At 38.1% G+C, this 15,013-nt stretch overlaps 1 protein-coding gene across 23 annotated transcripts in view; it reads right to left on the bottom strand.

Moving 5' to 3' along the window:
- The window catches only part of mtd (TLD domain-containing protein mustard), a 510,063-nt gene that overhangs the window by 31,391 nt on the left and 463,659 nt on the right, over window positions 1-15,013 (bottom strand). Inside the window, exon 1 of one of the 23 annotated variants that reach the window (XR_012458978.1) lies at window positions 5,207-11,822. The exons of 21 other annotated variants lie outside the window; for them this stretch is intronic. The gene's annotated coding sequence lies outside the window, so the exon portion shown is untranslated. Of the gene's footprint in view, window positions 1-5,206; window positions 11,823-15,013 lie in introns of those variants that run through there. One more of the 23 variants, XM_074129463.1, reaches the window with a different exon arrangement.

Genomic DNA, 15,013 nt, shown 5'->3' with positions numbered 1-15,013 from the left:
CCTTTGTTCTTGCTCAGTACTTCTACCAGTTTTGATCTGATCAGATCTCCCTTACTCCCAGGTATTCCTTCCACCTTTTCGATGACTTTTTAACGTTGGACACGTTTTCTGTCAGTCGAACATTTTGGGACTCAAGTTGGGTAATTGGCTTGTGCAAGAAATACGCAGTTGTCAGAAATGAATGCAAGGTCGTTCCTTAAATTAGGTTTCTCGAATAAAGACTTGGCTGTATTTATCGCTACTGCTTCGTATTCGAGATGTGAAAGGACATTCTTGATTTTATTGTAGTTTAATACTGAGCTGCTTCCAGCCAAGTACCCCATCTTGTCAATATTGGTTCTGGTGGAAGGCACAAGTCTGGATAGAGATCTTTTAGCATTTTAATCCGACTTGGTGCTTTTAAGAACACTTTTTTAACCACTGTGATTCACAGTTCCTGTCAACCACCTCCCAATTATGAAAATATGCCCAAAATGAAAAATATGTACATATTTTGATTAAATATGTAGAAATATTTATTTATTTTAATCAAATATGTATAAATATGCGATAACATCCAAATATGTGGAAATATGTGAAATAAAAGTAGACTCAAACGGCTTAAAAAGTGTCAGTATGAATACTTCTAGTTGAAAAACGTCTGTAAATTGCCTAGAAAAAAATATGTAAATACATACGAATCCGTTCCCTACTTATTAACAATATAAGAGAGCCCAAAATTTTTGTTCAATTTTTTGGAACCACCAGGAATATGTTTGTATGAGAAAAGTTTTTGTCAAAACAAGAAAGAATTTGCCAAATTGTAGCTTTTCTATTCTATAAATGCTCCTAGGAGATGTAAGTTTTTTTTAGGCTTTTGAAAGCAAGACCTTGTCTAGAGTCTTCTTTCAGCTCACTATTAAGCACCAACAATACGCTGAAAAAAAAAGCTCCAGGCGCTAACGACCTCAGATGTTGAAGCGGCCTTAAAAAAAAAAAAAAAAAAAAAAAGCTTTCTTTGTGAACTAACATATTTAAAACCACTTAAAAGCATAATTTTTGTATATTATAAAGAAACAACCAGCTAAGAAGCTGGCCAAACTATAGGAATTCATAGAGAAAAATAGCAGTTACGAAGCAGTCTCAGTGTGAATCAATCAATCACATTCGACTAAATTCTACCAGCAAAATTTAAGACTCAAGAGAGCAGTGATTTGGTCACTTTCTCCCCGCATCTAAAATGTTAATAGTAAATCTAAAATTCCTGTTAAAGCAAATTTTCCAATTTTATTGAAAAATAAAAGACAAACAAACAAAATGGCTGATTCTAGACGGTAGATAATTAATTTAAACCCCCCAAACAGCTGTGCCTGAGAAATTGTGCAATCAAAATACTTCCTTTTACAAAGGACATGATTAACAAAATCAAGAGAATTTAAAAAAGTAATATTTTTAATGAGAGAGAATTCTTAATAATACAAAAAAAAATCTTACTGGATTCTATAAAAGGTACGAACGTTTCTATCTATTAACAAAAGTTAACTTTCCATCTATCTTAGTTACAACATATGACGGGATTGCATCATAAAAAAAAGACATTAAAAAGTAAAAGAAGGACAACGTATTTTTTAAATTAATTATTATTTTTAGTTCTAAAGCTTAGAAAATGTATTAAAAAACTAATTAATAATTAAAAAAAGAAAAAGATTAGGTTAACCAAATAATAATAAATAACTCTAACTTAAAGTAATTTCGAAAATTGCTTTTTGACAGAAAAGATTAAGTTTTAAGAATCTAAGAGCCCGAAAAAGTGTTTTCCCCTCTTTTTTTGAAAAATAGCCAGCGTAACTTTAAATTTGATGTTAATCCAAGAAAGATATACGAGGTGTGGCTATTAAATAACGAGACTGATGCTGTTACAGAAGAACTATGCATGCGCCAAATCTTGAACGACCGACGGCTGTGCAGCGTAAAGCGTTCTCTTTCGATTGCAGCGTCTCACGTGTTTGTATTGTAGAGAAATCTGTCTGACCGAAACCGTCGTTTGGGTAATAAGTGTTAGCTTCGTTTTGCCGGAAACATGACCCTCTACACATGTAGTAGAGCAACGAATTGTCGTGAAATTTAACATGAAACTGGGTAAAACCGCTACTGAAACTTATCTTTTATTAAAAGAAGTTTATGGGCGATGAATGTTGTATCACGTACGCAAGTTTTTGAGTGTTTCAAGCGTTTTCCAAGATGGCTGAGAAGACCATCGGAGATGATGACCGCCCGGGTCGCCCTTACACGTCCAAAACGGATGAAAATATCGATTATAATTGAATCAACATTACTACCGTGAGGTGCTTGCTTAACTCCTGAGAAAGAGTAAGGAAAAAAAAACGACCCGATTTGTGGAAGAACAAGTCACGGGGTTCTCCATCAAGACAACCAGCGCCGGCTCACACTGCATTGTCTGTCAAGAAGACGTTTCTAGCCAAGTACAACATCCCAGGTTTTAGGCCATCCGCCTTATTCGCCTCACCTGGCCCTCATGTGACTTTTATCTGTTCCCCCCAAAGTTTAAATCTGCATTAAAAGGAACACGATTTCAGTCTGTTGAAGCTGTGAAAGTAAAAGCGGCAAGCTCATGCAGGAGCTGACAGAATAAGACTTCCAGCACTGTTTCGAATCAGGGTAAATTCGCGTGGAGCGTTGTAGGGATAGGGGAGAGGTGTATATTGAAGGTGATAATAACTAATTATGTATAAATTTAAAATAAAATGTTTTACAGCAATAGTCTCGTTATTTAATAGCCACACCTCGTACATACAAGATTTGGAGGTAGGGATTGAATTTAGTTCTTCACAACTTCTTGTCACACTCAAAAAGCTCAACTTGGAATATTTATCACGATCGCTTCCACTATAAGGATACAGGAATTGATACAATTTAACGAAAAATAAAAGGACACTAATTAATAAATGTTTAATTTAAAAAAAAAGGAAAGAAACTAACCGGTAATTAGAGACGTTAAATAAACAATGCCATATTAATCTGTATTTTTCATTTTTATTATGTTTGTATGAATAAATTACGCGGGTTTATATTTAATGTTTTGGCGCCAGGCACGAGACTTTATTGATTTACCAATAGTGTAGTAGTCCACACAAAATTACACGTGCAAATCAACAACATTTACAATTCTTACTGTTGGGTTGGGAGAGCTGATGACTTTTTTTTTATTGAACTATTAATTAAAACTATTCCAGAGCAATGTTAATAAATTCTACTGAAACTAAACTCAACTTGTGACAGTCTTTGAAATATAGAAAAGAATTAATTTCTTCTTTATTGATATTTTATGGCTGCCAATCTTTCTTATCGCCAACCTCTGTTGTGATGAAACAATCGTACGACCCATTCTTACTTGCATTACTTAAATTTTAAGATGATGAACTCATTTCTGTCATAGGATCAACAATTTAAAAATAACAATGTGAGAATTGGTTTACCGACAGAGTATGAATCATATACAATGTAACACCTATTTTATAAAATTCTATATAGCCTAAAATGCTGTAACAATCGTTTAAAATTCAAAACATAAAACGTGTTTTTATTTAGGCTCTATAAATAATGCGTAGATGTCCTGACTGTTTAGGTACTACTACGTACTAGTACCTAACAGAAGACGTATTAACTTTTGATGTTAAAAATGTAAAAAAAAAAATGTTATAATTGTTAATAAGCATAAGCCGTGAAAAATTACCTATTTCAAGGTCAAAAGGTCGCCAATAAAAACGATAAAAATGTTTGAATGAAATAGGCAAAATAATCTTTCTTTTGGGATTATATAATAAAACTGCATTATATACTAAAACAGTAATTTGAATGTAAACTAACCCTAAAATTGTCTAAAAAAATAAAGTTACCTTTATGTTACAGGAAATTATAATTAAGTTGTATCAAATTTCACGACGAATTTTTTGTAAAACCAAAAATTGAAACTCTATTTAGTGTTCTGGTACTTCCTGGAGGTGGAATGTACATCAAATTCATTTTTTTTCAAAGGAAAATTTTTGGAGTCATTTTCTTGGCCAAAAAAAAAAATAAGAAGAAGCGAAATTTGGTCTCTAAGTTACAGACAGATCCGATAGAGGGATCAAAATGAAATATAAGAAGTTTCATCTACGTGTGATTTTTCATATTTTATGAGAAAACTACTTTTTCTGACTTTTTGAGACTTCAATTTAGAAATTTCCTATTAAAAGAAGGTAATTTCGAAAAATTGGCATCATTTTATAAACTTTAATATTATAACAGTAAGAGGCACAAATGATTATATGAACTACATCGCGTCTCACAAATCTTCCCATTTTAAGGTACTAAGTAAGCATTACACCAAATGTCAGGCGAGTTTTAGATAGACGAGTAATAACAGTTTTGATTCTTTACATTGATTTCAAATTAAATCTAGTTCACATTATTGAGGAAAAAAGTAAGATTACTGGTGGAAGTGGTAAACAGAAGAAAAAGTATTTTCCATTACTCTAAAGTACCCATTTCGGTTAAGATTTACAGTCCAATTCTTGTACATTACATTCGAGAGATAAATGAGTACCCGTAAAATCAATTCAAATAGCCATTATCAAAACTTTAATGGAATTCTTCAGTTTTCTTTTTCGAATTTGACTCCAAAATCAACTTTTAAACTTAGTGCAGTTACTACTCACATCTAGATTAATAACTTCCCTTTTTACAAAAAAATTGTTATTTAGAACATTTTGGGTGCGCCAGAATTTAACGAATTATTTATTAAAACCTTTCAATTATTTATTTTTAAAATTTTCAATAAAATATGAATAAATGAACCAATCATATTCATTTCGTTCACGCACCTTTTCAAGGCAAACTACAAAAAATGTTACTTATTTTTTATTTTTTAAAGAAAAGAAGTTAATTGTTAAAAAAAGATAATTGTTATTAATAATACTTTAGCTATAAAATAAATATTATTACAAAGAAAATGTTATTAATACTAATAATAATAATAAAAAAAACTCTGGTAACAATATGATAATAAAAGTTTAGAAAAAGTGGAAAGTTTCATTATATCGGCAGTCATTTAGGTCATTAAAATAATGAAGGCATAACAAATCATTATTATAAAACCAACTCTACAACAAAATAGCCTCAATAAAATATATTAAAAAAATTTATGCATATTAAAAAGAAAACATACCTCAGCATTCGGAAAAAACAAAAATTAATAAAATTTACCAAGTAAATTTAAAAAAAAAATGTTTTATTATAACCACAAAGAAAGGTTATATACTCTTTCGTAATAAAATGAGGAAATTATGTAAAAACAAATAAAAAATAAAATTGTTCCTACACATCCAGTGCTAACCTACACATACACAATGGTGGTCAACACAAGTGCAATGAACAAAACTCTTTTTGGAACACTGAACTGCAAAGAACTAACACCAAGCCCAACCACTCAGTACTAGATCGTATTAACGACTGAACCTGGCTCGCTCGTTTTCTCCACCAACAAGCTGGTGGTGCTAGGGGAGGTGTGGCTATCCTTATCCCCACTCTACCATTCAACACCTTTAATTCACCCCTTTTATTCACCACCCTATTCTAGTTTCATATCTTAATATTATTATTTCAAGTGTTCTCTTATGAAACAATTACTTCTAAATATATTTAACAATTAAATATGATTACTGAAAATAAGTATCCCGTTACATAAAACATTGAAACAATTTACAAAAATTAAGTGTACAAAAATAGTTCTAATATTTACACAACTTTTTTTTGATAATTACTTCTTTTTTTAAGTACTTCCTAATATTACCACCTGTACTCTGGCAATTTAGTCAGTCTAAATTCTCCATATTAGTCTCCGCATTATATTTCTTTTACTGTTCATTGTCAACCCGAGGTAGTAACTTTTATTTTTTTTTTAATCTCTGATCTTTTTTTTTTTTTTTTTTTTTTTTTTTTTTTTTTTTTTTTTTTTTTTTTTTTTTTTTTTTTGGCGCATCGACGTCTGTGGCCATTAGCGCCTGCTACACATTTTCTTTTCTTATTCAAAGGCCACTAGAGCTGGGAAGGTACCCTATTGTCCTATCAGGCTGCCACACACATATCTTGCTCAGCAAGGCAGGGTGGAGCCTAGGCAAACGGAAGCAGACCGCGCTCCCATCTTACATCATCGGTCTAGCCGACGAGGGGGAATGCGGTTTCGCCGATGGTACCATCCCTTATGTTCACAAGTTGACATTTTCTAAAATTCATGCATTTAAAAGTACTTTGGGTTTTGCTTTAACAATTATAAACATGTGTGTAAGACTTATATAGTAGTATATGACATATGTAACAACGACTTAATCTAGTTCATGTATATAGTCTATCCTAAGGAGGCTATTTCGTAGAATCTAACTCAAGTGTGCAGTACTTTTAACAAATGTTCCTGCACACTCGAAAAGTGACCTAAACCTAAATGAATTTAAACCTAAGGGGGGTTAAAATACTTTTATAAATTTCTTTCAACCCCGGATTAAAAGCCTAAATCTAACAGTCATACCAACATTCTTGCAATAAATACACGTACACTGATAAAATCATTCATGCTAATAAATACGTTCACGCTAATAAATACATTCACGCCTATAAATACATTTACATCAATAGCAATCTCGCAAATAAATACTTTCACGCCAATAAATACACTCACGCTATTAAAAACAATATACTACTCATTCACACAAGGGGAAAGTACTCGATATTCCTTTCCCCTTTAAAAGAACTAAACTATAAACTAACCTAATCTATATCTAAATTTTATCATAATAATTTATATTTTTTAAGAAATCAAATAGCCTCCTTACATAAGGAGAACCCTCTTGGAGAATTGCGCGCTGGTCATGTGGCAGGCCTGCTCTTTCTCTTTGGCTACGCAGTGCCTGACACCCTTCCAACACGTGCGACACTGTCAGCCTTTCTCGGCATCGTGGGCACCTCGGTCTTCTTTCGGCAATAAGGAGGTACCCATGTGTCACACGTGTATGCCCAATCCTTAGCCTCGTTAAAATTACTGATTCATGCCGCGGGTAGTTCTCGACTTTAGCATTTCGCACACATGGTTTAAATTCTTTAAGTTTTTCATCAATATTATCCCACTGACTTTGCCACTTTCTATTTATAATATTTTTCATATATATTTGTAAGTCAGTGGGCCGAACAAGGATGGTATGGTTAGTTTGTGTAGAGGCTGCTCGTTTTGCAGCCTCGTCCGCCCTTTCGTTTCCGGACACGCCAATGTGGCCCGGCACCCAGGCGAACACCACCCTTCGACCATGTGTGCTTAGCTCGGACAATAAATAGTGTATTTTCATGACCATTGGGTCTGTCGAGAATCTATCCCGGAGAGCCATTATTGCACTTAAGGAGTCGGTAAGTATTAATGCTTTTGTGCAATAATTTCTTTTAATGAACTCTATGGCCTGGCAAATAGCATAAATCTCAGCCGTGTACACGGTCGCGTAATGCGGGAGTGTCCAACTGAGGGTGACTCCCTCCGTGTACAAGGCACTTCCAACTCCGTCGTTTACCTTCGAGCCGTCTGTAAAGATCGGTCGGAAGTCATAATAAAAGTTTAAAAGTTCTAGAAGTCTTTGTCTGTAAACGACGGGTGGTGTTTCTTCTTTTTTAAATATTGCCAGGTCCATGCGGACGCATGCGGAAGGTAATGTCCATGGTGGGGAAGGCGAGAAGCCCCAATCCATCACCGAACACAATTGCACTCCTTCCGTGTCTAAGAGCTCTTTGGCCCGAACCCCGAGTGGGCGCGTCCGCGAGCGTTGTCTTCTAAATTCATCTTCATGTGGGCTCTCAAATATGGTAGGAAACAAAGTATGAAAACGTTTTCCCCATATTCCGGCAATGTAGGTCAGGGTGAGCTGTTCTCTCCTCAGCTGAGGAGGATGCATCCCTGACTCCACATAGAGGCTTTGCAAAGGACTAGTCCGGAAGGCGCCTGTGAATAATCTAATTCCTTCGTTGTAAATTCTATCTAATAGTTTCAGGCGAGACTTGCGCGCAGAACTATACACTGGGGCTCCATATTCTAACTTGGAACGGGTTAAGGAGATAAAAATACTCTTCAAGATTTCCCGCTCCGTCCCCCATTTGTATCTTCCAAGGAACTTCAATAAATCGAGGGTTCTCCTTGCTTTAGTGCTAATGTAATCAATGTGATCCTGCCAGGTCAACCTACTATCAAATACGAGGCCCAGGAAACGGACACTTTCTTTACAGCGGATCGGTGTGCCATCTAGTACCAGTGTTGGAGGATTGCAGTTCCGCCTTAGGCGACAAAAATGAAGGCACACGGTCTTAGTTTTAGAAAATTTAAATCCGTTCCTAGATGCCTCTTCAGCCACTCTCTCTACAGCCTGCTGTAGGGTTTCCCCGACCTCATCGATATCACTACCTGATAAATAAATAGCGAGGTCGTCAACATATAAGGATACTTGTAGTGGGTCACCTACAACTTCAGCAAGGCTGTTTACCGCTATCGTGAACAACGTAACGCTCAATACCGACCCCTGAGGTATGCCATTTTGTAGTTCGTGTGGGTCCGAAAGGACCGACCCCAGTCGCACTCGGAACCTTCGCAGTTCTAAGAAGCTACGGAGGAACCTCGGCAATCTCCCTCTCAGTCCCCACTCGTGACACTTCCGCAGAATCGCGTATCTCCACGTCGTATCATAGGCCTTCTCGAGATCGAAGAACACGGCCAGCACGTGTTCTCTACGCATAAAAGCGTTTTGCACATAGATCTCGAGGCGGCTCATCTGATCCAACGTGGAACGATATCTGCGAAATCCCGCCTGAAACTGGCTGTAAAGTCCTCTCGTTTCTAACAGATACACTAGTCTATAATTAATTATAGACTCAAGGACCTTACTTAAGCAGGTGGTCAACGAAATAGGTCTGTAACTGGAGGGGTTGCTAGGGTCTTTTCCTTCCTTTGGGATCGGCATAATAATAGCGTCCCGCCAACCATCAGGGTATTGGCCGGTATCCCATATGCTGTTATACAATTGGAGAAGGCCTACCTTCCCATTTATGTCCATATTTCTGATCATTGCATATGGGATCCCATCCACTCCTGGGGCAGAGTCTTTACATTTCTGTAAGGCATTGTCTAATTCGTGAATGGTTAGCGGTTCATTGTATGTTTCATTGATAGCGGCATCAAAATCGAGTGGCTGTTGCTCCACGTCACCTTTTCGCCGGAGGAATTCCGCCGAATAGCTCCCCGAGCCAGACACTTGAGAAAAATGCCTGGCCAAGGCCTCAGCGACCTCTTCTGCCTCGGTGACGACGACATCATTTATTTTTAAGACTGGTATCGACGGGGTTTTATGTCCACCAGAGAGGGCTCTTATCTTACTCCACACCTCTTTCAACGTCGATGTTGAGGAGATTTTTGACAAGTAGGAGGTGAGGGTTTCCTTTTTTTCCTTTCTAATTATACGCCTCTCCCTGGCTCTTAATCTTTTGAAGTTTATAAGATTTTCCTCCGTCGGATGCCTTTTGAATCTGTTTAAGGCCCGCTTTTTTGCTGCATTAGCTGCCCGACATTCCGAAGTCCACCAGGGGACAGGGGGTCTAGTGACCTTCCCGCCCACCCTAGGAATAGTGGAGCCAGCTGCAAGAGTCAACCCTTTAGTAAACAAATTTGTATCAAGGTTGACATCCCCTGTAAGGGGTGGTATCAACACTTTGGCAGCATAAGCAGACCAATTTGCTCTTTTGATGTCGTATCTCCAGGGCATAACGTATTCTGACCTGGAGATGGAGCTTGCTACTAATATTGGAAAATGATCACTGTGGTATAATTCTTCTAGTGTGGTCCATTCAAGTCGAACTGCAATTGTGGGAGTTGCCACACTCAGGTCAATTGCACTGAATCCTCCTGAGTGTGCATTAAAATGAGTTGCTTCACCACTGTTGAGGAGCATCAGGTTAGCGTTGTCTATAATCTCCTCAAGAGCTCTACCTCGAGCGTCAGTTCTGACGGAACCCCACCAGGTGCTGTGACTATTAAAGTCACCCATTAGCAGCACCGGTGCAGGGAGTTGCGAGAGTAGATTCTCCAGGTCACCTCTTCGCCAATAGATATCTGGTAGGTAAATACTAACTAAAGTGACCTGCAGTGGTGTAGCTAGGCGCACGGCAACGGCTTGTAAATTAGTTTGAAGTGGTAGCCGCCTGCTGGAGATATTTTCCCTTACACAGACGGCGACTCCGCCATGCGCCCTCCCACCGGGGGCTGGTTGCACTTCTTTACTGTAAACAGTGTACCCAGGGATTCGTATGATTTGTCCTGGGCGAATCTTGGTCTCTTGGAGGCACAACCCGAATGGTTTGTGTTCTCCTACGATTCTGCGCAAACCTTCCATGTTGTTTATGAAACCCCGCATGTTCCATTGAAGAATGGACTCACACATTTAAATATTATTAGTAACCTGACCTGGCAGAAATATTCTATTAACTAAGGATAGACTATATACAATAAAAGCAATACATTTGATAAAAATCTTAAGATAATACATGTTAAAATATTTTGTAGATAAATACCGAATTGGAAGAGCTATATACTTCATTTTGCCGACTCGTAGTCAGTGCCACAATCGTCCCCAGTTTTACCCCTGGGCAAACCCTTTTTCTTTCTTCTTGGAAGGAGGGAAGAGGTGCTTTCACCACCTTCCGATTCTGAAGCATCCATGTCTGTCCCTATTAATTCTCTTTGTTGTTTTAGAGAGCTAACAACAAGCTGAGAGGACGCTTGTTGCTCTAATGTTTTAGTTTTCCCCCTTGTCTTTAAAGGGGGTGGCAAAGAGGATTTTGATATTTTCTTTTTGGGGGATCGTTTTGGTGGATTTACCACCTTCCACTCCCCATCAGAGGGACTCATTTTTTCTGGTGGGAGTGATCCCACCTTTGCATCATTCCTGCTAGTAGCAGGAATGCTTTCTGGTGGTCTTTCGACCACCAGCACCCCTAACGGGGCGTTTTGGATTGGTGGTGGGATTGCTCCCACCTTTGAAGAGTCCCTCCCCACAAATGGGGAGAGCCTCTGAGGTGGTGGGATTTCTCCCACCTTGATAATAGAATCTTTTAAGGTCGAGGAAGGGCCATTTATTTGGACTCCTCGGGTCTTTGCAGGGGTTACAATTGAGTGTGGCACTGTTACGGGTGCCCTCATCTTTTCTGCATAGGATATTTCTTTTGTCGCATACGATTTGCTTTCCACTAATGCCCTAGCTTCAAGGTAGGGTAAGTTTTGCAAAGTCTTTACTTTTTGTATTTCTTTTTCCTTTGCTAAAGTTGGGCACCCCGATGATCTGGCATTATGTTCTCCGCCACAGTTCACGCATGTAATTGGTGGTGTGCAATCTCCTTCGTGAATAGATTTACCACAAATGCACACCGGTTCTGCAGCCTTACATCTCATAGCAGTGTGACCAAACTTTTGGCATTTAAAGCACCTCATTGGCGAGGGTATGTATGGACGCACTTTTAATTTATAGAAGGCTGCATCTACCATCTGCGGCGGTTGAGGACGATCGAAAGTGAGGACCAGAGAGGCGGTATCCACTAGGGATCCTTCTTGCCTCCTCTTTATTCTCCTCACTTCTATAACTCCTTGGTCAGCTAGGCCTTCTTTTATGTCCTCTATACTACTATTGAGAAAGTCCCGGCAAGTTATCACACCTTGCGATGTATTTAAACGTTTATGGGGACCAGCTTCCAATTCGGTATCCATATATTTTTGTAGGTTCAAGATAGCTCTAACTTGGTTGCGGTTATCCGCTTCAATACATATTGAACCATCGTTAAGTTTTCTGATACTCTTAGTCTTACCCAAAGTACTTTTAATAAACTTGTGAAGCTTAAAGGAACATTCGTTTGAAAATGTTCCTTCCTTCTTTTTCAAAACAAAAAATCTTCCCCAGTTGTCTTCATCTAAATTAATAAATTTAAAAAATGATTCACTTACCTTCCTGTGGCCACCCTTGGCTTTCTTCCTTGGCGGGGAAGAAGGGCTATAGGGTTGCAGTGTAATCTGCTCCCTAGAAGTCGATGTTCCTAAATCAGTGTCCATGTCCATGCCGAGTTTTCCGCCAGTTGTATCCATTGTAGGGAGTTGAGGGTTAAGAAGTTGGAGATTATTGGTAGTAGGAACGGTAAGGATTTGGGACGATGTAGGTAAGAGGAAAGGATTGGGATTCGTGGGGTGAAGGGAGGTAGTTGGTGGGCTAGGCCCGAAAAAGGTTGGTTGATTCTCCATAGCAATCAACGAAGATTCATCAGGGCGCGTGATCCCGCCTCCACGGACGCTCAATTGGATCCGGTTACTATCCGGATGGATCATCGCACCCCAACATAGACCGGTGCCGCGAAAGACAACGTTCCGGTACCAGGTACCGACCCGTGCCCCCGCGACCCCCTTCCTACCCCTAGGAACCTGTCTGAGACAGTGTTCCCTAGCCGATTTCCTGAAGTAGGGGTATCCTCCAGGTGGAGCTCTTGGGTGAAGCCGAGGCCAAAGACATGTGTTGGGATAAGAAGCCCGCAGGTCAACGTCTCCCTCAATGCCCAGGATCCTCTTTTCCACCCTAGCCCCAAAGCCTCGCCACGGCACGCGAGGGAGAGATATTTATACTCTGACTCTCGACGAGTGCGTGTCCTTGTTCGTGCAGTGTGTGTAGTCGTCTGTATAGTGTGAATGTTAAGGTGTAAGTGATTGTGTGTGGTGGGGAGCTCGAGTTTACCTGTGGGTTCGCTAAGTCCCAAGTAGCTGCACACAGCAACTACCTCTGCAGGTCCTAGGTGTAGTGTGAAAGTGTGAAGGGGTGTCAGTGTGTGTGTTGAAGTGTTGTTAGACTGGGATAACCGCAGGGACGCCAAGCTCCCTGAAGAAGTGGCTAGTCCACTCCCCCCTACGGGGAATCTCTGATCTTATTTTTTGTTCTATTATTATACTCGTAATTTATTAAAGTGCTTATAATTTTTGTTTTTATTTTACTTTTTCCACGTTGTGCATTTATTATTCTATTTGTATTGTGTTGTATTTTGTATTATAATCTATTTGTAGTGTATACAGTTTTATTATAACAACTTGAATCACATATTTTCTTTTCACATCGACCTCCAGCAGACGGATTAGTTCCATGCTGTATATTACTTTTTTTTGATGTTTCATATAATTTTTCTGTATTTTTAAATAAAGTATTATTATTATTTTTGATTTGAGGCGCGGCAACATCTAAGGTTAATTAGTGCACTGCCGGCCTCCGGACAGTGTTCTCTCGTTACAGACAACACTGTCCATCACCGGACATTGAGCTGTAAGAAGCTCCTAGGAAGAGAAAAATCTATGGGTCAGCAGCTGGATTCGAACCCGGGACCTCCGCGTGGGAGTCCAGTACGCTAACCGCATAGCTAATACCTTCCCTTAATGAAGTATTATTATTATTATACAGGGTGATCCATTTAAAACGCACCAATCGCTAATAACTTTTTAGGAAAGCGGAATTTCGAAAAAAACCCATAAAGTAAACTATGTTTTTTTTGGTCTAGTTTTCAAATTTTCCACCTCCGATACTGTATCTTCATTTTTGGCGGAGTTACAAGCAAAAACCCGATTGGGGTTTCATAAGGACCACTGGTTTTGACAATGATTATGAAAACTGCATAAAAAACTGTGAAGAATAACGATGACCTCTTTTCGATATCCCTAATATTAGTTGAGATATTTAAGATCAAATTTACAATTTTATCTATTCATGAACGGTTTTCGATATTAATTTGCCTCTCCCTGGCAAGATATTCTTACCGTAATCATAGGTCAAGAAGTCTTGCATACGGGGTAGATTAAAATGATGTGATGATTGCTTTTATTTGATGATAAAACAAATTTATCCTGACTCACCCACAACCCTTACATTATTACATTACATGTTTTAAAATCTTCAATTATTATTATTTTTGTTCTTTGCGTCACAAATAACATTTTTTGCAGTCAGAGGACCTCCCAAAACGTGTATTTCTGGTGGAAAATTAATATCGAAAACCGTTCACGAATAGATAAAATTGTAACTTTGATCTTAAATATCTCAACTAATATTAGGCATATCGAAACGGGGTCAACGTCATTTTTCATAGTTTTTTTTTGTAGTTTTCATAATCATTGTCAAAACCAGTGGTCTTTATGGAACCCCAATCAGGTTTTTGGCCGTAACTCCGCCAAAAATGAAGATACAGCCTCGGAGGTGAAAAATTTGGAAACTAGACTAAAGAAAACATATAGTTTACTTCATGGTTTTTTTTCGAAATTCCGCTTTCCTAAAAAGTTATTAGCGATTGGTGCGTTTTAAATGGATCACCGCTGTATATGCTTTAATCCCATGTGCGAGATCTTCAGTTCGAATCCTGCTCATCTGACCGGTGATAGGAGAGTATTGTCAGCAACGAGAGCACGACTTGTTTTGAAGCTCGGCAGTGCAGTGGCGCCAATAACCTTAGTTTAAATTAGATTAATTCTTAGATTAAAGAATTGTGTATCTAAAATAAATTTCTGCTTTTCATTTCAGCGCCACTCAGCCACTTGTAATGACCGAATCTATTTTCCATTTTTCTCTTTCTACGAGCCTCTTACAGCTCACTGTCCCCCCCCCCCAAATTAGGGAGAGAGTGAGAGAGAGAACGCAATTAAGGAAGTTGGCAGTATTTTGAGAATATATCATTCCTAATCAAGATGGCGCGCCTTAATTTTTTTTTTTAACTTTTGCAAAAAGTGGCTCTATAATTAATTGCGCGACATATTCAATTTGTTAAAGAAACAAAAAAATCTTGTCAATCAGCATCGTTAAAAAAAAAGAAATAATAAAAATTAGTTTTAATAATTAAAGTGAAAAAATTTAAAAAAAAAAATGTATATTTGACATTTGTGTACTCGTAA

Source organism: Rhodnius prolixus, unplaced genomic scaffold (genome assembly GCF_049639745.1).
Source record: "Rhodnius prolixus isolate KJV_2025 unplaced genomic scaffold, Rpr scaffold_9, whole genome shotgun sequence".
In the NCBI taxonomy this organism is placed as follows: Eukaryota; Metazoa; Arthropoda; class Insecta; order Hemiptera; family Reduviidae; genus Rhodnius; species Rhodnius prolixus.
This window is presented reverse-complemented; position numbering and strand designations above follow the sequence as displayed.